Genomic DNA, 24,773 nt, shown 5'->3' on the forward strand with positions numbered 1-24,773 from the left:
GTCAATGTCCATGGTATTATGAGTGACCCCTTCTTTCTCAAGAGATCAATCAGACAAGGCTGCCCTCTAGCTCCTCTTCTATTTGCAATTGCTGCAGATTCTCTAGGATGGCTTCTCAAAAGTCAAATACAAGAGGGATCTCTGAAAGGGATAGAACTCAGTAATGGTAAACAATTATTATGCCAACAGTTTGCTGATGATACCACCCTTACTCCTAGAAACATTGATCAAGATGTCAAGTGTGTAATGGATTGCCTGGAAGTTTTTTGTCAAGCGTCACGTTCATGTATCAATCCTCCAAAATAGGATATGCTACTCTCAGTGGAAAAGATTAGGTGGTTCTCCAACGGCTAGGATGCATGAAGATATAAAAAGGTACAGTTTTCAGACTCTTAGGGATACCAATGGGGTTTGATGTCACAATGAAATAGAGGTGGGACTGGCTATTGGATAGATTCCAGAAAAAGCTAGACAAATGGAGAAGCTTCAAACCAATCTGGATGGTAGGAAACTAGTCCTTAATCATTATCTCTATCCTATTGTTATCTTCTATCTATCTTGTTGGTCTCCATCCAAAACTGGTTTGGACAGATTTATCAGGCTATGTAGATCCTTTTTATGGGGGGGATCTAACAAAATTTCTAAGGTCTGTAGTACTTGGGGGAGGTTGTTCCAATGGTATTTCAGACCCTTGTGTACAATAGTCATTAAGTTGATCTGGCACTAGCTCCCCTTGTGGCTCATCGATTGGCATGGCGTCGATGGGCAATTCTAGTGATGATGTAGCCGCAGGCTCTAGTGCTGGTCTTTCCTCAAGCTCTGGTGGCTGCTGTTGTTGGAGATATATTGGTTGCAGTTGTGCACCGAGCTGTAGCATATCATGGGGCAATTCCTCAATCCTGACCTCTAGATCACAACCATCTGTGGGCTTATTTGGATTGGTGCTAGTCCATTCATGAAAGGCCATGGGTTAATCCAAATGTTCAAGCTTAGTGCCGCATCTCCTCTTAGGGGTGATGAACCTTGCTAGCACCAGTCACCCAAATGTTTCCTCCACACTACAATGAGCTTTGAGAGAACATCCGAATGGCACAGTCAAATTTGAAATTTTCTCAGTGGTAGCTCTTGCCAAGTGGCCAATCCTTCACATATCCCTAGCACCTCTTGCTACTAAATCAAGCATCTAGCTATGCATGCCCAAGGCTGAGCAACAACTTGCAACTTAAGGATCCATCTACAGCATAACCTTTTGCACTGGTCTTGGAACAATTGAACTCCAAGACTATGGTCACTTGCAACCTTGAACTCGTCGTTGAGTGAAACTGTGCTCCATAGGATGCGTGCTTTAGTCTGAGCTGCTGGTCAAGAATCTTCCAAGGATCTATAGCTTCCTCCATTGCACCACACCATTGAAGTGCACCTACAAAGATCGGAGCAGTGTAAGCTTGCATCAACTAAAGTATAGGGAGGACTCAGGTGGATGGATGTTGGTGATTGACGAGTCAGAGTTCTTCTTCAGGATTGTCAAAGACAAATTAAGTAAAGAGAATATTTTAGCTATTTTGGATGAGTAGGGATCTGAGATAACTAGATAACATTTTGAAGTGTTTCATTGGCATCTCTCAAGCATTGTATGTTCTTCTCCTCCTCTAGTTGAAGACAATGAGGTAGATGTGCATTCATTTCTGTAGCCTATCGAGTGCATTATCTATGACTTTGAATCACATATGGTTCAAATAAATTTTTTAGGAGCAAAGCTTAAATTCGTGGTTCTTTCTATTGCAAGAGATAGAACTCCAAGTCCTTACAGAATCCCCATCGATTTTTACCCATGCTAGTAGAAGGTTTGCGGATCTGATCTCACTATTTTTTTGAATTCTTGTTGCCATCTTGGTGGCTTGTTGGCCTCTGTTAATACTGATGTAATCACATTAATTTCAAAGGGAATCAACAAGCTCTCAACTGGCGAATGGCGCCTGCTTACAATGCTCAATGAAGCATACAAAATTATCTCCAAAACCATCGCCATGCACCTTACATTTTTGCTAGCAGCTTGTCTTCATCCAAAGCAATATGGATTTCTTGTTGGTCGCAACATACATGATGCCCAAACCCAAAGAAGAAGGGGGTCTAGGGGTGATTGACATTTCCTCTACTACCAAAAGACTTTCTGCCACCTGGATTATCAAAGCTGCTCTCCATCTAGAGGAGGATTGGGCCCAGTTGCTATTGAGTAACATGAATTATATTAGACCATGCAGGGCACCTAACTGGAAAAAGTATCCCTTTATTTCTGCTCTTTTTAACCCTGAAGCTTGTAAATCCAAGGGGAGTCCCCTATGGAAGTCTATCTGGGGAGCTTTTGAAGAGATAAAAGCTTACTTATAGTGAACATAAAAGAACTAAAAAAACCTTAAAAACTAAAAAAAGCTGACTTGACCTAAAAGCTACCCATTTTCTATAAAACTCTACTTCTCCTCATTCTCTCTCACAACTCTCCTCATTCTCTCTCACAACTTTCCTGGAGCTCCACCACCTCTCCACCTAGGTACTCCCTCCCTCCCTCCCCTCTTGCTTCCCATCCCCTCTTCTCCCGCTTCCTCTCTCCCCTCCTTTCCCCTCTCCTCCCTCCCCTCCCTTGCCCTCCCCTCCCCCTCCCTTCCCCTCTCCTCCCCCTTCTTCTCCCGCTTCTTCTCTCCCCCTCCCTTCCCCTCTCCTCCCGCTTCTCCCCTCCCTCCTCTGGCTTCCTCTCCTCCCCTCCCCCTCCCTTCCCCTCTCCTCCCCCTTCCCCTCTTCTCCCTGCCTTCCCTTCCGCTCCCCTTCCCCTCCCTTCCCCTCCTCTCCCTCCCTGCCGGCCCTTCCCCCTCCCTTCCTCTCCCTCCGCCTCCCCCTCCCCGCAGGCCCCTCCCTCCCCACCGTCCCTCCCTTCCCCTCCCCCTCCCCGTGGCCCCTCGCTCCCCTTCCCCACCGTCCCTCCCTTCCTCCCCTCCCCCGCCCCTGCCCCACCCCCTTCCCCTCCCCCGTGCCCCCCTTCCCCCTCCCCCGCCCTGCCCCCTTCCCCTCCCCCGTGCCCCCCGTCCCCCTCCCCCTCCCTCGCCCCGCCCCGCCCTGCCCCCTTTCCCTCCCCCGTGCCCCCCCTCCCCCTCCCCTGCCCCCTTCCCCTCCCCCGCATCCCTCCGACGAGGAGGGGGGAGAGGGGAGGGGCACGGGGGAGGGACAGGGGCAGGGGAAGAGGAGGGGGCGGGGGTGAGGGGCACGGGGAGGGGGAGGGGGGCGGGGCGGGGTGAGGGAGGGGAGGGGGAGGGGGAGGGGGGGGGATCCCCCCCCAACCTATTGCACACGCAACAGGGGGGAGGGAGGGGAGGGCGAGGGGCGCGGGGGAGGGGGGGAGGGGAGGGGCGCAGGGGAGGGGGAGGGAAAGGGGTGGGCGGAGGGGGAGGGTGCGGGGAGCAGGAGGGGGCGGGGAGGGGGAGGAGGCCCCCCCGTTGCGTGCGCAACAGGTGGGGGGATCACCCTTCCCTCCCTCCCCACTATTGTGTGTGCAACTGATGGGGGGGGGATCCCCCCCCCACCAGTTACGCACACAACAGGGGGGAGGGAGGGGAGGGCGAGGGGCATGGGGGAGGGGGAGCCGACGAGGAGGGGGGGGAGGGGAGGGGCGAGGGGGAGGGGGGAGGGAGGGTTAGGGGAGGGGGATGGGAGGCGAGGAGGGCCCCCCCTGTTGCGTGCGCAACAGGGGGGAGGGGGGGAGGGCGAGGGGCACGGGGGAGGTGGAAGAGAGGGGGGCGTGGGGAGGGGGGACAAGGGCACCGGGGAGGGGGAGGGAAAGGGGCAGGGGAGGGGGAACGGTCGGGGCGGGGAGGCAGGGAGGGGAGGTTAACCCCCCCACCTGTTGCACATGCAACAGGGGGGAGGGGGGGCAGGGGCACGGGAGGGGAAGGGGCGGGGGGCACGGGAGGGGGAAGGGAGGGGAGGGAGGGTTAAGGGGGAAATTCCCCCCCCACCCACTTGTTGCGCATGCAACAAGGGGGAGGGGGGGCGCGGGAGCGGGAGGGGAAGGGGAGGGGCACGGGGAAGGGGCGGGGGTGGGGGAGGGGGAGGGGAGGCAGGGAGGGGGGGTTAACCCCCCCAACAGGTGGGTGGGGGAGAGGGGAAGGGGAGGGGCAGGGGAAGGGGCGGGGACGAGGGAGGGGAGGGGAGGGGGGGTTAACCCCCCACTTGTTGCGCATGCAACAGGGGGAAGAGGAGGCGGGGGAGGGGGAGGGGAAGGGGAGGGGCGCGGGGAAGGGGCAGGGGCGGGGAGACGGGAAGGGAGAGGCGGATGAAAAAAATTAATTAACTTAATTTATTTTTAAAAAATAAAAAAGTTAAAATAAATAAAACTTTTAAAAAAATTAAAAAATTAAATTAAATTTTAAATATAAAAATAAATTAATTAATTAAAATAAAATAATTTAAAAAGATAAAAAAATAAATAAATTTATTTTATTTTAAAAATTAAAACTTAAAATAATATTTAATTAGAAATTTATTTAATATTTTGAGTTTGAAAATCATTGTAAAATTTTTTATTTTTGATTGTTTTTCAGAAAACTATGGCTTCCAATTTTGGTTCCAAGGTGTCTTTCAAATACCTTAAACATGCTTGGTATTTTATGGAGCGTAAATCAAAGTATTTTTTGGTAATCACTGCAGAGAATGTATCAAGCGTGAAATATTCTACAGAGGCAGTAAGAAATGGTGGCATGGTCTCAAACATCAACATTAAAGAAAACAATTTGATAGAAGTTGTGTGCAAAGGAAAGAATAACGAGGTGGTTTACAAGTTACGAGTTACTCACAAGCACTTCTTGAAGCCCTTACCAGATTCAATTGAGGGATCCCAAGAATTACTTAGTGCCTTAGAAGCATTGAAGAAAATGTGGGATGCATTTCCAAGTGGTGGTGTTGTACCTTCAGCAGCGATAAGTACAGGGGAAGGGGAGGGGCAGGGGAAGGGGTGGGGACGAGGGAGGGGAGGGGAGGGGGGGTTAACCCCCCACTTGTTGCGCATGCAACAGGGGGAAGGGGGGCCGGGGGAGGGGGAGGGGAAGGGGAGGGGCGCGGGGAAGGGGCAGGGGCGAGGAGACGGGAAGGGAGAGGCGGATGAAAAAAACTAATTAACTTAATTTATTTTTAAAAAATAAAAAAGTTAAAATAAATAAAACTTTTAAAAAAATTAAAAAATTAAATTAAATTTTAAATATAAAAATAAATTAATTAATTAAAATAAAATAATCTAAAGATAAAAAATAAATAAATTTATTTTATTTTAAAAATTAAAACTTAAAAGAATATTTAATTAGAAATTTATTTAATATTTTGAGTTTGAAAATCATTGTAAAATTTTTTATTTTTGATTGTTTTTTAGAAAACTATGGCTTCCAGTTTTGGTCCCAAGGTGTCTTTCAAATACCTTGAACATGCTTGGTATTTTATGGAGCGTAAATCAAAGTATTTTTTGGTAATCACTGCAGAGAATGTATCAAGCGTGAAATATTCTACAGAGGCAGTAAGAAATGGTGGCATGGTCTCAAACATTAACATTAAAGAAAACAATTTGATAGAAGTTGTGTGCAAAGGAAAGAATGACGAGGTGGTTTACAAGTTACGAGTTACTCACAAGCACTTCTTGAAGCCCTTACCAGATTCAATTGAGGGATCCCAAGAATTACTTAGTGCCTTAGAAGCATTGAAGAAAATGTGGGATGCATTTCCAAGTGGTGGTGTTGTACCTTCAGTAGCGGTAAGTGCAATAGTAAGTATGCCATCTATAACATATAACCCTCAAGTACCGCCAATATCTGTGGCGATAACTACGGTAACTCCGGCAAGAGTAAGTACAGTATCTCCAGCAAGAGTAACTACAGTATCTCCAACTGTACCTACACCATCGACTGCTGTAACTATAGGAACAAGAAGGAGTGATCGTGGAGCAGATTCAAGTTCTACAGCTATTTCCAGAAAGAGAGCAAAAATAACTCCTACTCCACGTGTAGATCGTTCAGGTGCAGGTTACTTAAAACCAAGCGAAAAATTGGATAGCGATGAAGAGGAGGATCCGCAAGAAAAAGATACAAGTCTCCAAGACTTTTCTATAAGTGTGGCAGACTTACATCCTCCAGAGGATGAGGGATACGTTTGGGGATTTTCACAATTCAGCGTGGCCACAATACTTATTGATCGAGCTTCATTGTTCACAAATAAAAAAAAGCTAGATAAGACATTTGCACGCAAATTGTATGAAGATACGAGGAAAACAAGAACTCCAGTTGCCACTAATATCACTCTTCGTTCTATGGCATTTAAGAGACTTCAAGAAGATGATCCTACATTGCCTGATGTCACATTTCAAAAGCGCGTGGACTTTCTTGATGCTTTTGAGAACTTTAGAAGGAGTGACTTTGTTCGTGGAGAGGCTTTGTACCAAAGCCGATATGGGACTGACATCGAGGAGAGATACATGCTGGCAAAGAATTGATTCTTGGAAAGATGCAAGTTTGAGCCCATTGATGGGCAACACTTTTGTGAAGCTTGCAGGATCGCCCTTGATGAGGGAAGAAAAGGAAACTTACCACAGATTGAGTGGATGGAAAAGTTTCCACGGGTCATTTGTCATATATGCATATTTAATGATGACTCGAAGTACATTCTAGAATCAGAAAGGCTGAATTCTGCTCCATTTAGGTGGAAAAAAAGCTCTTCTCTTTTTGAGATCTTGATAAAGGCAAGGGAGTTATGGATGGGCTGTGGAAAGCCACAAACAGTGAAGGGCAGGAGACCTACATCTGAGTACATGTGGCAAAGAGGACTCGGTTCTATAGATGCTTGAAAGGTGTTGTAAGCAATATGCAAGGCATACCAAGTAATACGGTTGAGACAAAGGATTTGAGCATCGCTGTTGCAAGATACAAGGATGTTACTTGCATTGTATTCTGCGAGGACTCAGTGTTTCAGAGCATCGTGGATGTTTGCCAAGCATATGAAACACGGAAGATATCCTTTGAGGCACCAGAGCACATTGCGACTCAGAGGAAAGAAATAAAGAAACCGATGTCTATTGTTTGGTGGAGAGCATTAAGGTTTGTTCCAGATGCAATAACAGAAGAAGTATGCAAGAAGATCCTAAGTGGTGACTGCTTCTTTGGAAAGAAGAGCAAGCATAGCAGCTTGGATGAAGTGGTCACCCGAATGGTTCAAAGTGAGGCTGCTCTCTCGGCACTATTATTTTTATTGAAATGTGATGATGAGTTAGCTGGCAAGTCAATTGATCTGGATAAGAAGAAAGCACTTAGCCTAGGTCAACTCCTTGATAAGACATGGGCTAGAAAGTGGTTGGCTTCAATGGATGCAGATGCCACACCAACAAAGGATCTAAGAGCTAAAATGCCAAAGGTTTTGAGACAGAATATATGGACATCAAGAAAAAGGCCTTGCAGTCCACTACCCAAGGTAGAGCAATTGGTGGTTTAGATGATGGTTCTCCATTCAGCTTCTCCTATGATATCCTGCTATCAGAGAATGATACAAAATTTGCACACATCAATGGCATTGATACAGAGCATTTCATAACAATGAGCGGTCATGCTTGGGAGAAGCCATGCGTATTTTTCATAGATGAATTGCAAGACCTTGCAGTGTCACGGATACTTGAACTTGTGTGGTTTATCGTAGAAGGTCCTATGGCAGATAAGAAAAGATCAACGTTGGTCCTGTTCATGACAGAATCACAAAGGGATGCCTTGTATGCGAGTTTGATATCTGCATTTGGGTATTTACTTTCAAAAGTATACCATGGTATAGTCCTACGTAATCATATGACTGTCTTGGAAGGCACTGCCATTCAAGTCTTGCAGCCTTTCTTGATGTGCTTCTTATCCAGGGGTGGTGGCAATCTAATCCAAATTCCTTTAAGGACTCTCGAGCTTCATTACTTTGAGGACAATAAGGTTAAGCTTGATGCAGCAATGGTGGATTATAGAAAGCCGATGGATCCTGATGTGATACTAGAGATGACAAATAATTTACTGAATGATGGGTGGGAAGTAGCATTGTATCGAATGGGTTTTGCTACTGAGAAATTGCTACATTAAGGTACCATCGCAGCTAAGCATAAGCATAGGCAAATGCATACGCTTATGAAAGAGAGGAAATAAGAGAGGGGAAAAGAAGAGAAGGAAGAGGAAGAAAGAGGAGAAAAGAAGGAAAAAGAGAGGGGAAAAGCATATGAGCATATGAGCATATGCTCATGCATAAGCATAAGCATAGGCAAATATATATGCTTATGAAAAGAAGAGAAAAGAGGATGAAAGAGAGGAAATAAGAGAGCCTGGTGAAAGAAGAGAAGGAAGAGGAAGGAAGAGGGGAAAAGAGAATGAAAAAAGAGAGGGGAAAAGAGCATAAGCATAAGAGAAGGAAAAAGAAGAGGGGAAAATAAGAAAAGAGAGGAGAAAAGAAGAAAAGAGGGGAAAAAAGATAAAAAGAGAGAAAGCATATGCTTATGCTTATGCATGAGCATATGAGCATATGCTCATGCATAAGCATAAGCATAGGCAAATGCATATGCTTATGAAAAGAAGAGAAAAGAGGATGAGAGAGAGGAAATAAGAGAGGGGAAAAGAAGAGAAAGAAGAGAAAGGAAGAGGGGAAAAGAGAAGGAAAAAAGAGAGGGGGAAAGCATATGAGCATATTAGCAGCTACTCATGCATAAGCATAAGCATATGAGCATAAGCATAGGCAAATGCATATGCTTATGAAAAGAAGAGAAAAGAGGATGAAAGAGAGGAAATAAGAGAGGGGAAAAGAAAAGAAGGAAAAGGAATGAAGAGGGGAAAAAAGAATGATAAAAGAGAGGGGAAAAGAGCATAAGCATAAGAGAAGGAGAAAGAAGAGGGGACAATAAGAAAGAGAGGAGAAAAGAAGAAAAGAGGGGAAAAAAGAGAAAAAGAGAGAAAGCATATGCATATGCTTAACAAAGAGATACATAGACAACTGAATATGCTTATGAAAAGAAGAGAAAAGAGGATGAAAGAGAGGAGATAAGAGAGGGGAAAAGAAGAGAAAGAAAGAGGGGAAAAGAGAAGGAAAAAAGAGAGGGGAAAAGAAGAAAAGAGAGGAAAAAAGAGAAAAGGAGAGAGAGCATATGCTTATGCTTATGCATGAGCATATGAGCATATGCTCATGCATAAGCATAAGTATATGAGCATAAGCATAGGCAAATGCATATGCTTATGAAAATAGGAGAAAAGAGAATGAAAGAGAGGAAATAAGAGAGGGGAAAAGAAGAGAAGGAAGAGGAAGGAAGAGGGGAAAAGAGAAGGAAAAAAGAGAGGGGAAAAGCATATGAGCATATAAGCATATGCTCATGCATAAGCATAAGCATATGAGCATAAGCATAGGCAAATGCATATGCTTATGAAAAGAAGAGAAAAGAGGATGAAAGAGAGGAAATAAGAGAGGGGAAAAGAAGAGAAGGAAGAGTAGAAAAGAGAAGGAAAAAAGAGAGGGGAAAAGAAGAAAAGAGAGGAAGAAGAGGAAATAAGAGAGGGAGGGAAGAGGGGGGAAAGAGGGAGGAAAAGAGGAAAAGAGGGGAAGAATAGGGAATAAGAGAAGAGAGGGGAAGAAAGGGTTCCTATGGCCATCACTGTACCTAGCGCTTAAAGCGCTAGCTGCAGGCCAATGCAAATAACAGAAATAAAAAAAGGAAAAAAGAGGAAGCACTTTCTTACTTGGAAAAGTCTCGCTCAGTGTTTTGTGGACTGGCCCTACAAAAGAGAGAAAACATACCATTTTTCAGATGACTAGTTAGAGGAAGGAGGAGTTTGGAGAAGCAACTTTCCAAAGGGATTGGATTGAGAGGACAAGCATAAGCTCACAAACAAGGAGAAAGCACGAAAGGAAGGGAAAGAGAAGGAAGAGAAATACCAAAAAGAGAAAAGATGAGTCTTCTTTCTTTCACCAAATCTAATTTTTTGTCCTTAATCTCTGAAAATCAAGCATGAAAATTAGCATGTAGGCTTAGCAATGCAAGGAGAAACATGCTTCAACACTCACAAAATGAAATCTCACAAAAAATGAACCTACATTTCTTAAAGAGGCACACCTTCTTGAAAAACTTCCTTTCACACAAGCAAAGAGGGAGAAGGGTGGAGAGAGAGCACAAGTGTTGGGAGAGGGGCTTGGTAGGGGTGAGGAGTGTGGGTGTGGGGAATAGAGGAGGAAAGCGAGGTCGCCAAATATAACATGAAAGGAGAGATTTTCACTTTTCTCGTAATAGAGTTGTGAAAGATAGCATCGCGCGGGGTTTCGGGTTTTAGTCCCCCAGCGTCAGTATATAGCGACACTAGTTAGTCGCTATATAGTGACACTTATACCCTAAAAGTGTCGCTATATACTTATACCCTAAAATCATCGCTATATAGCAACGAAACAAGGCAAAGCGTTGCTATATAGCGATAGTTTAGGGCACTTGATCTAAGAAGAGAGGAAAAGAGCTCATGGGTGGCTATTTGTTGGATCTTAATGGATTTCCTTGCATTTTGTGCTGTGATTTTGGAGGTGTGCAGATGGAAGGGACGAGTGGAATCTTGTCAGATGATGCGCCAATGCTTGGGAGCACCAAGTGTCTTATGGAGGGGTTGTATTGTCATTGCAATCATTGCAAGCGAGAAGTACGACATCAATGTCGTATTGTCATGCGCCACTTGAGGATGTATGGGGAGGAGCCCAAACCAATACCCACCGTTGGTGGTGCACGTGGTGATGAATGATCAAAAAGTCAATGCTATTCGTGATTAATCATTGCATGCATACACCACACGAAATCTTGAGACAAGATCTTATATTTACATGAAACCTTGAGACAAGATGAGGAGGGTGGCGAGGGTGTGCATATACCTTCATACTTTAAGAAGGAGTATAGTCTCCCGAATGTGCCAGATGATGATGACGATATGGTGGACATGATGGATTCTATTTTTAGGGGCAATGCACACGTGATGTCCGAGTCTGAGGCCGTGTACATGGCATCTTTGATAGAGGCAGATCTTATGGACAGGAGTACGGGTCTTTGATATTTCCAGAGCTCCTAGACATACTTATGACATTTTTGCGTGGAACACATCGATTGAAAGAGAGTCACTTATTATTGTGGAGTCATGGCTAACTTCACACAAGATAGCGGAGCAAGTGCTTCGGATACCAATTTTCTCTCCTTGCAATTGGATTATTGTGGGACCATATGCGAAATCTATGAAATTGATTTCATACGATTTAGTATTTTCATTCTTGATGTAAAATGGTTTAGAGCTATTTACAACAATCTTTGTTCTTCTCAAGCATTGTGAGCACGTGCATACTAATGATTTAATTAATTGAATCTTTCATTTTTAAATATCAATTGGTACATGTACTTAAGCATAATTTCATATAATTGATGGCATTTGGCACCCATCTTCAATATAGGTGGTTTTTCATCCGGATCATTTTGATCCAAGATGGTGGTACGTGATCCAAGTTGCACCACAAAGTAAGCAAGTTTTTGAAGATAGAGATGTGGATATGGAGATGCCACTACCAATGCCAGATCCAATTGATCCAGATGGATCTAGTGAAGAAGATGAAGATCACAATATGAGCCAAGAGGAAGATGTGCATAATGACATCGTACAGGAGGAAGATGGAGATCACGATATTGAGGAAGAAGATGACGATCATTAAGAATCACCCAACTTTATTGAAGAAGATAATCAAGTCTTAGGTGAACGTACGATGCCAGAGTACGATGATGATATAGGAGATCAACTCGGTATAGAGTTGGAGATAGACTTGTTTGGTGCACTAGACTTGGCTCAGGAAAGCCGTTGATGTAAATGCTCTTCATTGATTTTTTTCATCTCAAACTTGGACATGAATATATGAGCTTCAAACTTGATGTACATGCTTTTGTACTTTTATTCTTTCAAAGGATCAAACATGTATGAAAAGATTTTTTTTTTTTGTCATTGGGTAAAACTATCTTTAAAGGTTGGTATGGGGAAAAACACTCTCTGTAAAATGTCGCTATATAATGACCTTATACAAGTCTGGCAAGTGTCGCTATATAGCGATACTTTTTAAACCCGCTTTGCATATCGATGTTTAGCACCCCACGTGCGCTAAACATTGGTGCTTAACCATCGGAATAAGGCCCGTGTGTAGTAGTGAAACATCCGGGCATCCAGAATACCACCACATCTGAGCATACGGAATACCAAAACATCCGAGCATGCGAAATAGCAAACATCTAGGCATGCAGAATACCAAAACATCCGAGCATCCGATATACTTAAACATCCGGCCATCCAGGAAATGCAAGCATCTCGAGATCCAAAATTATAGAACAACAAAAAATAAGGAACATCTGGGAACAGAAGCATCCAGACATCCAGGAAACACAAGCATCTACGCATCCAGAAGTATAGAACAACCGAGAATAAGGAACATCTGGAAAACACAAGCATCTGGGCATCTAGAAGTGCGAAACAACCAGGAATAAGAAACATCCAGGAATTCAAAACATCTAGGCATACGAGAATTAAGTCTAGTGAGATCAACAAAGAGGCACGGACCATCATCCAGTAAGTAATCACGAAGTAACCATGCAGTAATCAATGAAAAGGACATAGACCACTATCCAACAAATAATCAATAAGTAATCTTGCAGTAATCAGTAAAAAGGCAAGGACCACCATTTGCCACTAAGTAGCATAATTTAAGTCATTTAAGTGATCATGAAAACATGCATGCATTCTTAAACACAGTTGCGTATGATAAGTAAATATGAATCTACTTGAAGTAATAGTGTCCTTTAAACTAATATTGAATAATTAGTTAAATATGATAGATTTTCATGTACTCCAAAGTATAATATCTTTCACACAATTGCCTGTGCAGGCTGCACACTGTTATTATCTGCATGAGAAAATGTATAGATAAACACAAATCCTTATGCAAACCTGGATATGCTTCATAGCATAATATGACCATAAACGTGTATCTTCACCGATCCATGGTAATAATATCATGATTATCTTTGAGAGAGCCATGATCAACATAGCACTAATGGTAAAAGTGCACTTGAAAGAGTATAAATATGTAGGAAAAGACAACCCTATGAAATATCAACTATATGCTTTCAGGTCCAATAGGCTATCCATGATGTTTGATGTGGTAAATTTTTCTTAGGTATCATGGTAGTATAATAGGAAAACTAGCAATTTCTCTTATCATGAGCATGATCAACTCATGGCAGTATAATAGGAAACTAGCAATTTCTCTTATCATGAGTATGGCCAACTTATCTTGAGTATGACAGGCTAATAATATCATGTTTATGTTTGAGAAAGCCGTGATAAATGTATATTATATGAGAAAAGAGAGACTCTTCTTTGTCTGGTTTATATTAATGAAAAAGTCAAACGAAATCCTCAAAGTTGTATTTGCAGACTGCGAAGGAAACCTTGGCACGGTATAGTGTATAACATCCTATGTTAATACTGAAAGGATGTGCCAGTTCATACACATCCACATATACACCAAAATGTAATCCATTCAAATAACTCATGAGGCCAATTGCATTAAAGGCAATATCTATGTAAGGATATAATCACTATATTCAATAACTAATGATACACTTGATTATACGACTCACATCTAATGATTATTTGATTTACATCTAGGAGGAACATGTACATGAGCAACAAAAAAGTCAAAATTTTTGCCAAAACAATATAGTCTAAGATGGATGAACTTGCTGGCTATATCAAGCCATTCCCTGCTTGAGTCTTAAGGCTAAAACTAGCACGAGAAGGGGTATCTTCACGATATGTATTGTCTATATCTGCACTATACCACGATGTACTTCACGATTTGCATTGTAAATATCTCCACTGTACGATCTACACTGCATATATCTCCATTATACCATGATGCACTTCACAAAGTGCACTGTACATATGTAAATTGTACCATGATGTACGTTAGAATTTGCACTATATTTATCTTAAACAAGGTCTATGACCACTATTATACATTTTAAACTTCGATTTTCATATAGTGGGTACTCCCCAAGGATTTTTTCATCAGTAGCCAGAGGGCCTAGTTTGAGCTGGAGGTGTTAGAGCTATATATAGCTCGCCCTAACTCAACCTAGTCCTCAACCATATATATGTCCATGATACATGAATACACTCACTACTTTTGGGAGCAATCTTGTGTCTCACTCCTCTCTCCCTCTTCTTCCAACAAACGTATGCTTGCAGATTCCTGAAAAGCATAAAGTACCACAAGGCCTGCATATTTGGTGTGTGTGCACGTGTGGGTGTCTCTCTCTCTCTCTCTCTCTCTCTCTCTCTCTCTCTCTCTCTCTCTCTCTCTCTGTGTATGTGTGTATGCATGTATATATGTATGTGTGCATGTGTGTGTGTGTACACACATATACATATACATATACATATACATATACATACATTTCATTTTTTCTTGCAATAAATTAATTAAGTTGGGATTCATGAGATATTATTTTGTCATGTTTTCATTATCAAAATGTCCATGATGGCAGTTTTGGCAATCCTTATTGCTATTATCATGGGCATCACTATTATTGTCTTCTTGTGCAATTTCTCCAGCATTCATTACCAAAATTGTATTTGATGTAGTATCATGGGCTCAGGCACGTGTTGACCTTAGACTGGGGGCACATGAGATGTGTTGCGTGGCTTTGTCTGGGTTGAGAGATTGATGTATTATGAAACAATCATTTTTAGATTTTTTGATTATATAAAGTACTATAATATCACTGGATATGTGTTCAACTATTTTTACAAAATATGTATTCAAAGATATGTAAACATGTGACCTATTTTTAGGTTTCATGAACAAAAAACCTCTAACATTACCTTAGCTTTACATTTCCTTTATTTTTGGATGTGGCTAACGAAAGAATTGCATCCATAAAATGCCTGCATGTATCCATGTATGTATGTGTGTATGTGTGTGTGTGGGCGCCAAAAAAAAAAAAAAGTGTGTGTGTGTGTGTGTGTCTCACCAGATAGAGGTTAAGAAGAATGTAGAGAAAAGTGTAGAATAGATGAACTTTCATGTAAAACAAATTTTGGCATCCAAGGATCAATTTTTGATCCTGTTGATGGGTCTGTTTTATGCTTAAAGGGTATAATTTTAACACCAAGAAGGTGTATATATACACCTTGAACTCTTTTTATTTTTTTGAAAAAAAAGATGCTGGGCGGGTAGTCCCTAAAAAACCTGGCATACAAAAATTGGCCAATAGAGTGGCTAAGTCCAAGGCCCACACTCAGATTGAGCAGTCACACACAAACTGGGGACGTAATAATTTATGAAACTATTTAGCTATTCATCTTCGAAGGTTGTAAGGTGGTTGAAAGGTTTCTGGCCTGCCCATGGGATGTAGGCTATAGTAATCGCTCGAGTTGTTTAGTGAAAGCGAAATTTCGAATCGTTTTACGTTCATTTGCTTTTTTATGATTGGGCTAAAGTCCGATTTGCTATTTGTATCCCTTTAAATCCTAGTTCTTCTTCTCTCTCTCTTAGCTTTCAATTTGCTATTTGTAGTCCTTCTTTGAGCACCATCTTGGGCAAGCCACATGAATGAAATTCACCTTGTTTTCAAGATTATCTATAAGAGAGGTGTGTGTGAGTTAGAGAGAGAGAGAGAAGGGGGGGGGTAGCTTTGCGTTAAGGTCTAACTAATTGATGGATTTCTCTTTACACACATTTCCTTGGCTAGGCGTGGGAGGAATGTAACGGTTCCTTAAGGCTTTGATTAAAAATGTGGTTAGCAGCCGACTCCCATGCACCTCCTCCATGAAATACCCTCCTTTCTACTCCTCTCCTTCCGCCGCTCCTGCCTCTCTTCAGCCGCAGCATCCAATCCAATGCCTGGATTGGACCAGCCTCCCCTCTCCCAACCGGTGCCTCATCAGCCTCCTCACTTCGTCTCCTTGGTAGACGACCACTTTGTGGAGCTCGACCCCACTGGTCGCTATGGACGTTACACAGAGATGCTCGGCCACGGGGCCGTCAAAACTGTTTACCGCGCATACGATCGCTTGGAATGCAGGGAGGTGGCTTGGAATCAAGTCATGCGCATCGATTCGGCTTGTGATGCGCAGGTCGCGCGCCAGGAGTTGCTCCTCCTCAGGAACATTACTCACAACGGGATTCTCAAGCTCTACCATGACTGGGTCGACCCCAAGACCGGCCAAATCCGTTTTATCACGGAGCTCTGCTCTGCGAGCCTGTTAAGCTATCGCGGGCACGCCAGCAGAACCGTAATCAAGAGCTGGGGCCGCCAAATCTTGACTGCACTTGCTCACCTCCACTCCCAGACTCCTCCCATCGTTCACAGAGATTTAAAGTGCGACAACATCTTTGTCAAATCCAGCGCCGGCTATCCTACGCTCAAAATCGGCGACTTCGGATCGGCTGCACCTCTTGACGACACCCATCGCCTCCACGCGATCGTAGGCACTCCGGAGTTTATGGCACCCGAGATCTTCCAAGAGAATTACGACGAGCTCGTGGACGTGTACTCCTTCGGAATGTGCATGCTGGAATTAATCACGGGAGACTATCCCTATACAGAATGCAACAGCGTAGCGGCCATCTACAAGAAGGTCACTTGTGGGGTACAACCCCAGTCCCTGCGCACAGTCAAGGACGACGAAGCGTTGCGCTTCATCACCCGCTGCTTGTTACCCGCATCTCAGCGGCCTGCAGCCGCGGACTTGTTGCGCGACCCTTTTATGCTCTCAGCTGATTGTAGTGCTGCACCCAGTGAACTGTCTCCGTTTTGCCAGCCGGAATATCGTACTACCACTTCCTTTAATGGAGTGGAAGCAGTCGTGGCTCCGCCAGAAATTAATCAGCCAGTTACAGTTTGCGACCATAATCCTTCGTCGAGCCGGAGCTATCGGTTGACGGGCAATATCGAAGACGAAACAACCTTGCGTCTGAAGCTCCGGATCGAACAATCGGGTCGCCGTTTTCGCGACATACAGTTTCCCTATGACCTGAGAAACGACTCGCCGAACAGCGTAGCAGAGGAAATGGTTGCAGCGCTGCATTTCCCAGATTCAGAGTTGCTCCCGATTGCTCGCATAATCTCTGCGGAAATAGCAGCATTAACAGCTCATACGCAAGAGCCGGGGGTGGAAACCGATCCAATACTGGGCAAGATAATTTCAGCTCCAGCTCCCTGCAAGAATGATCAAGGGGTCAGTATTGTGGGATCGACAGGCCTCTTTCACCTGGACGATGGTGGCAATCTGCTGGAACCCCTAAATGCACAGGGCCCCTCCCAGCTCGATCTGCAAGGTCTTTGGAGACCTCTTCCATATTTTACAACAGCCTACTGATAAATCTCTCTTTTCGTCGCCACTTCGGTTGGCAACCGGCTTATTTGGTTGGCACTTGGCAGGCAGTTGGATTGATTGTGTATGCAATTATTACCTTCTTAAGCAACGCATGATCTATAGGATGGTGTAGTGTCTTGAGAGGAAAGGTTTTGATAAGACATTAGTTTTCATAAAACTTCATTAGGTAACTCAATTTGCATAGCCATGTAATGCTGGATTGAGTTGCGTGCCTATAACAAACCAGTACGTAAATGAAATGGCTTTAAAACATGGGTAAAGCATGTAAAATGCTCACCTAAATACAATGGAGCTTGGAAGAAAGGCAATAGCGCTGGATTGTGATCTTTCATTCCTTTGCTAATGTGCATATCTATTTGATAAAACGTTTTAATACTTTAAAGAGAGGACGCTTTTCCTTATCGTTGCCTTGCTTATGTATTAGCACCTCTTAAAATTGATTGCCTTTCTTTTCTCCATGGGTTGCATGCAAAAGTATGTAACGTTAGTAAGTGTGCTCAAAAGAAGGGTTTTTTCAATATGTGAAATTCACATAACAAACATACATCTTGTATTTTTTAATTTCAAGGTGTTGCAAAATACTCATGTAAATACAATGGAAGAAAGACAAGCACTCGATTGTGATACTTCATTCCTTTGCCAATGTGCATATCTATGTTTTATAAATACAATGCTTTAATAATTTAAAGAGAATATATATTTTTATTATTGTTGTCTTGTATATGTATTAACACAGTCTTAGTGTTGTTATGTTGGTTGTTCCCCATGGGTTATGTAACGCTAGTATGTGGGTTCAAAAGCTAGAGGGTTTTAATTCTATAAAATTTGTTGAAACTAACATACACATGGCATTTTCGCTTACCTTTTTCTCTCAATATGTGGCATTGATTTCTTCTTCTTTCTTCTATGTTCCTCTTATTCTTTATATTATATAAACCTAAGGATGTTGTTGTCTTAATTTTGTAAGTATCTTTATCTCTTTCTTGCCAATCACGATTTATGGAAACTCTTCATATTCTTTCTTTTGGCAAGTGCGTATTCTCATACTCATGTCATTCTCTTTTGAATTAGGTACTCAGGTTTCTTTCACTTGTAGACATGCTAATATAGGATCTTTTTTATATTTTTCATGTATGTGCAACTAATATTACAATAAGGGTTGCTTCATAACATATTTTGTAAATATCTTAATACTCACTATCTTATTAACTAATTCATTTTATTTGATAAACATTGTTTTCTATAGCTATTCTTACCCTTCTCTTTCATCATGGAAAACTCTTATTGTTGGAGACTCATGTGGTTGGTCTTATGCAAGTATAACTGATGCCTATAAGCATAATAATCAAGCTCCCTTCGATAAGTTGCAGAGCATGACAAAATGCAAATAGCTGATTGAGTCCATATCTACAATAAAGCTAAGTGATTTGCCACTCTTACTTTCATAACTAGCTTCTTTTAAGTTATATAATGTTGATGGACATAATAGACTTTGCCTGTCATGTTTCATGTAGTCTATCCCATCTAATAGCTCTAGAGAGCAAGAGTGATTGGGAGCTGATGGAGGTGGAGGAGGAGGAGGTGAGGATGACTTCACTTCCTTTTGGGGCGATGCAAATTGAGGAGATCAACGTGGGCCCTAAATGGTCCTCTACATAGCTAGCTCTAAAATTGAAGCTAGTCTCTCTGTTTTAGATTAAGTATGACATGTCCTTTTGGGATTTCTTGTAATTGATCTTGCAACCTTATACATTCATGTCCCCTCAAGGAAATCTCAAGCAGGTTGCTTCAGAAAATATGTGACTATCATTTGAGTTCAACATTAGGACATTTTTAAATCACATTTTAAGGGGTCTTAACAAAAAATATCAAGTGTGGCCATCATAAAAGCATTTTGAGAAATAGTTACAGATTTGTATAAGAAAAAAGTGTCTTTTAATCATACAATATTCACTAATACGGGATTTTAAAAGTAAGCCTTTAATGCACATGACATAAATTTTTTGGTTATGCATCTTGCATTATATGTCCATGCTCAGCCCCTTCTAGAGTGTTTTTAGGGCATCTTGCAATATATATTCATGCTCCCTCTAGGATTCATTTTATACACATCGAAGCATTCTTTTATGTTGACTTATGATGAGGTAAAATGGGGATAACAAAGCCCCATTCTTCCATATGCAAAAGGAATTAGATTGCAATATAGCCCTCAATAATTGCATTGCTATGATGGATGCATATATTGCTTGTTTTATACCGATGGTGTTAGAGCTATATATATCAATAATTGCATTGCTATGATGGATGTATATATTTCTTGTTTTATACTGATGGTGTTAGAGCTATATATAGCAGCTCACCCTAACTCAACCTAGTCCTCAACTATATATATGTCTATGATGCATGAATACACTCACTACTTATGGGAGCAATATTGTGTCTCACTCCTCTTCGCTCTTCTTTCAACAATTCATCATAGACATATATATAGTTGAGGACTAGGTTGAGTTAGGGAAAGCAATATATAGCTCTAATAGCCCCGCTCAAACTAAACCCTCTAGCTGTTGCAAATGAAAAACCCTTGGGGAGTACAACGGAAAGCCTAAGACACTATATAAATATCCAAGTAAAGGGTACAATAGTGGCCATAGACCTTGTTTAAGATATATACAATACAGATTGTGAAGTGCATCGTGGGACAGTGTAGATATATATAGTCCAGATTGTGAAGTGCATCATGGTATAGTGCATATATATACAATGCAGATATATGCAGTGCAATTTGTGTGTCATGATACAATACGTATCATGAAGATACTAAGCTTGTTTTTGAAATTATGGAAGACCTCAAAGTGTATTGTGGTCATAATTGCTCTTAGGCAGATGATCATCTAGGAACACAAAACATCCAGGCACTAAAGAATACAAAACATCTAACATTCGGGCATCCAGGAACACAAAACATCTGGGCATCCGGGAATACAAAACATCCAAGCATCCGGGAATACAAAACATCCAGGCATCCAAGAATACAAAACATTCGGATGTCCGAGAGTAAGCATATATATACAATGCAGATATATGCATTGCAATTTGTGTGTCATGATACAATATGTATCATGAAGATACTAAGCTTGTTTTTGAAATTATGGAAGACCTCAAAGTGTATTGTGGTCATAATTGCTCTTAGGCAGATGATCATCTAGGAACACAAAACATCCAGGCACCAAAGAATACAAAACATCTAACATTCGGGCATCCAGGAACACAAAACATCTGGGCATCCGGGAATACAAAACATCCAAGAATCCGGGAATACAAAACATCCAGGCATCCAAGAATACAAAACATTCGGATGTTCGAGAGTAAGATTCTCAGGAATTAAGAAAATTTGTTTCAATTGCTCTAGCATGGAGAAAAAGTAGAGGCACAATCCTAGGATGTGCTAGCTTTGATATAATATAATCACATCTGGATAATCACAGCCAGAATGATATAACATAATCGCATTTGCATAGAAAAAGGCACACACCATTGTCTAGCAAGTAGTCAAGAAGTAACCCTATAGTAATCAATCAAAAAGGCACAAACCACTATCCAAAAAGTAATCAATGATTAATTCTATAGTAATCAGTAAAGGGAACTTGAAAACATGTATAAGTAATCCTACAGTAATAAGTAAAAAGACATGAATCCCTATCCAACAATAATTAGTAAAGAGGCACGGACCACCGTTAAGTATTCAAAAATTAACCATGCAGTAATCAATAAAGAGACCACTATCCAACAAGTAATCCTATAGTAATAGTAAAAGACACTTGAAAACATGTATAAGTAATCCTCCAATAATTAGTAAAAGGCCATGAACCACCGTCCACCGACAAGTAGCATAATCTAAGTCATTTAAGTGCTCATGAAAACATGCATGCATTCTTAAACACAATTGAGTATGATAAGTAAAGATGAATTTGCTCATCATTGAAGTAAATGTATCCTTCAAAATAATATTGAATAATTAGTTAAATATGATAGATTTGCATGTATTCCAAAGCATAATGTATTTCACACAAGTGCCTATGCAGGCTCCATACTATTATGATTCACATGAGAAAATATATAGATCAACACAAATGCTTATGCAAACCTAGATATGCTTCATAGCATAATATGACCATAAACCTGCATCTTCACCAATCCAAGGTAATAATATCATGCTTACCTTTGAGAGAGCCATATTGATTAACATAGCACTAATGATAAAAATGCACTTGAAAGAGTATAAATATGCAAGAAAAGACAACTCTAGGAAATATCAACTATATGCTCTCAGGTCTAATAGACTGATGCATACTCCATGATGTTTGATGTGGCAAGTTTTTGTTAGGGCTCATGGTAATATAACAGCTGGAAACTAGCAATTTCCCTTATCATGAGCATGATCAACTTATCTTGAGTATGACAAGATAATAATAGCATGTTTATCTTTGAGAAAACAGTGATAAAAGTATATTATATGAGAAAAGAGAGACTCTAATTCTTTGTCGGTTCATATTAATGACATAGTCAAAAGAAATCTTCAAAGTTGTATGTGCAGAGTCAAAAGGAGACCTTAGCACGGTATAGCCTATGTTAATAATGCTGAAAGGATGTGGGAGTTCACACACATCTACACATACGCCAAAATGTAATACATACAAATAAATCACGAGGCCAATTACACTAAAGGAAATATCTATGCAAGAATATGATCACTATAATGATTATCTTATTTACATCTAGGAGGAACATGTTCATGAGCAACACAAAAGTCAAGAAATTTGCCAAAACAACACAGTCTAAGATGGATGAACTCATTGGCTATATCAAATCATGCTCTGCTTGAGTCTTAATACTAAAACTTGCGAGAAAGGCATAAGGTTAGATCATCAATTCCATGACTCACTCCCATCATTGTATCACCAAATGTGACTTTTGTTGAAAAGATCAAGTATAGAGTAATAATCATATGTATTGATATAAAAATATGCATAATTTTAATAAATCCTCCATGTATGTTACGAAGGACAAATATGAAGGCATAACCACATGCATATAAGTAACAATAAACATTGGTTTATTTGAGAGCTTGTCATGTAAATCTATCATCACACCTTTGTTAAGAGTGGCATGACATATGGTATGTTAATGTGTCTCTTGGTAATGTCAATCAATATGAGTACACACACACACACACACACACACAGATATATATATATGTATATATATGAAGAGAAAGAGAGAGAGAGTGCATGAAATCAATATAGATACATATGCTTCATAAGGATCGTTTAGGCAACCACTGACCTATGTTGTATCAAGCATGTGTATGATGTGCTCGTCAAACATCCTGTGTCCCATCTGCTTTCTACAGATGTCCTTGTTATTTGGAGAAACTCTTGTATTTTCATGCCAAAATGCCACCACTATTGCAATGACTTTCGCACTTAGGCTATCTCTCCTTTTCTTGCATTCTGTTGAATCCCATAGACTACTTGGATCGGGCATTGCTTCCGCTCTGCGTGCATCTCTTGAGGTGTTGGTAGGGTTGTCACTCTATGAACTTTAGGGTGCAGGCTAAAGCTTGTGAAGACTTGAGACCGGTATTTACCTGAATGGCCTGATGTTGCTTCCTTGAATGCTACCACCAATCGTGACATCACAGCTCGTGTTCTTCACTTTGATGGCAATGATCAAATGTGTGCATCTATAATAACTGCTTCCTGTTGCTACTACTCTGCAAGGAGTCTTCTATTCCTTGTTCCTTGTTCCATGTCCAAGCATTTCAACTTTTCTGTCTCGCAACCTCTCTCTACTTCTTTTGCAAGCCATGGCGAGCTGCATATTGCCATGGTAACAATCAATGAAAGACAACAATGCCAAACCAAAATAGAGAGAAGCTAGCTTGTGGGGCAAGCAAAGAATAGAAGACAACTTACCCGAAAGACGATAATGCGAAACCAAAGACGGCACAAGGTCACGTCGAGGTGTGTATGGGTTGCAGGGTGGGGGCAGAGGTAGGTAGCAAGTACTTAATCTTCTAAGATTTGATAGGCGGGAGGTGTGAAAATTCAAAATTTGCGGGAGTAGCAAAATTTTCAGCCGTCGATTTTTCCCCCTCCGGTGATACACGTCAACAGAATTGGATATCCCAAACAAGTGCAATGTGGCCTCAAATGCTTCAAAACACAAATAGGACAAAGGGCATGCTATCGAGTTTGATGTTGTGTATTATGAAATGCAATGACCTTTGGCATGCTTATGAGCCATATAGCAAGCAAGTGCATGGAAAAATAAATAATTCAAAATTATAAATAGTGTTGGATTTATTAAAGATCTTTGCACATGCACAAATTGCACATTTTCAACTTCTTCCATTTTAGGGTGAATCTAGATACCAATACCAACAACTATCAATGTTTTAAGACCACCATGCAGTAGTCCCACTAGCTTGGATTCCACATTTTCAATCCGTTTTGGTTTTCAACAAATCAAAAAAAAGTTATGGAGCATGCCCTCAAATGGGTGTGCATCATTTTAGCACAACATTGGAGGCACATAAATCCATGCCTAATGTTCTCATTTAGGTGTGTCCTTGGGTTGAGGAGAATATCACATAGTGTACTTTTGAAGTTGCATGTATGTACAGAACAAAATTTTGACGTTTTTGAATAAATTGCTAAATGCTATAGTCTTTAGGATGCATGCTTCACATGCAACATAGAACTTGTAATGCTTTAATGGTCTTGTTCCATATCCTTATTCCATAATTTTTTTGTCTCATGTTCAAGTTTGGAATGTGTACTACAACTTGAAGACAAAGTTTACCAAATTCCGTTGAGCAATGAAGTTATTCCCTTCTTGAAAACAACACCCATGACTGTACTTGCAGTCAAAAATCATCTTATTTCTCCTTCTCCATATGCAATTAATTACCGTCACCCTGATGACCTACCACACCTTCTATAGCTCTTCGTTCATCTTGCCCTTATCCCCCAAAAGTGCTACCATGGGGCTACCATTCAAAGAGCATTTGTTGATCTCTTTGCCAATAGTGTTTACAAGTCCTCTCAAGTCCCCTTTGTCCAAACAGACCACATTACTTGGCCACTATTTTTTAAGAGAATTTGGATTATCATTCTTTGAGAACCTGACAAGCCGTACTGCCTAGCAATCAAATCCTCTCCCAACCATTTATAACCACCGTGGTCCCATATGCTCCTAAAGTTTACCAATCCTTTTTCA

At 41.4% G+C, this 24,773-nt stretch overlaps 1 pseudogene; it reads left to right on the top strand.

The window, feature by feature from the left end:
• The first annotated feature begins 15,992 nt into the window (after positions 1 to 15,992).
• Positions 15,993 to 17,474, top strand: LOC147891331 (putative serine/threonine-protein kinase WNK11 pseudogene; annotated as a pseudogene).
• Positions 17,475 to 24,773: the final 7,299 nt, after the last annotated feature.

This window comes from Dipteris shenzhenensis, chromosome 18, assembly GCF_047967505.1.
Source record: "Dipteris shenzhenensis isolate YYH24624 ecotype China chromosome 18, Dip_SZ_1.0, whole genome shotgun sequence".
NCBI lineage: Eukaryota > Viridiplantae > Streptophyta > Polypodiopsida > Gleicheniales > Dipteridaceae > Dipteris > Dipteris shenzhenensis.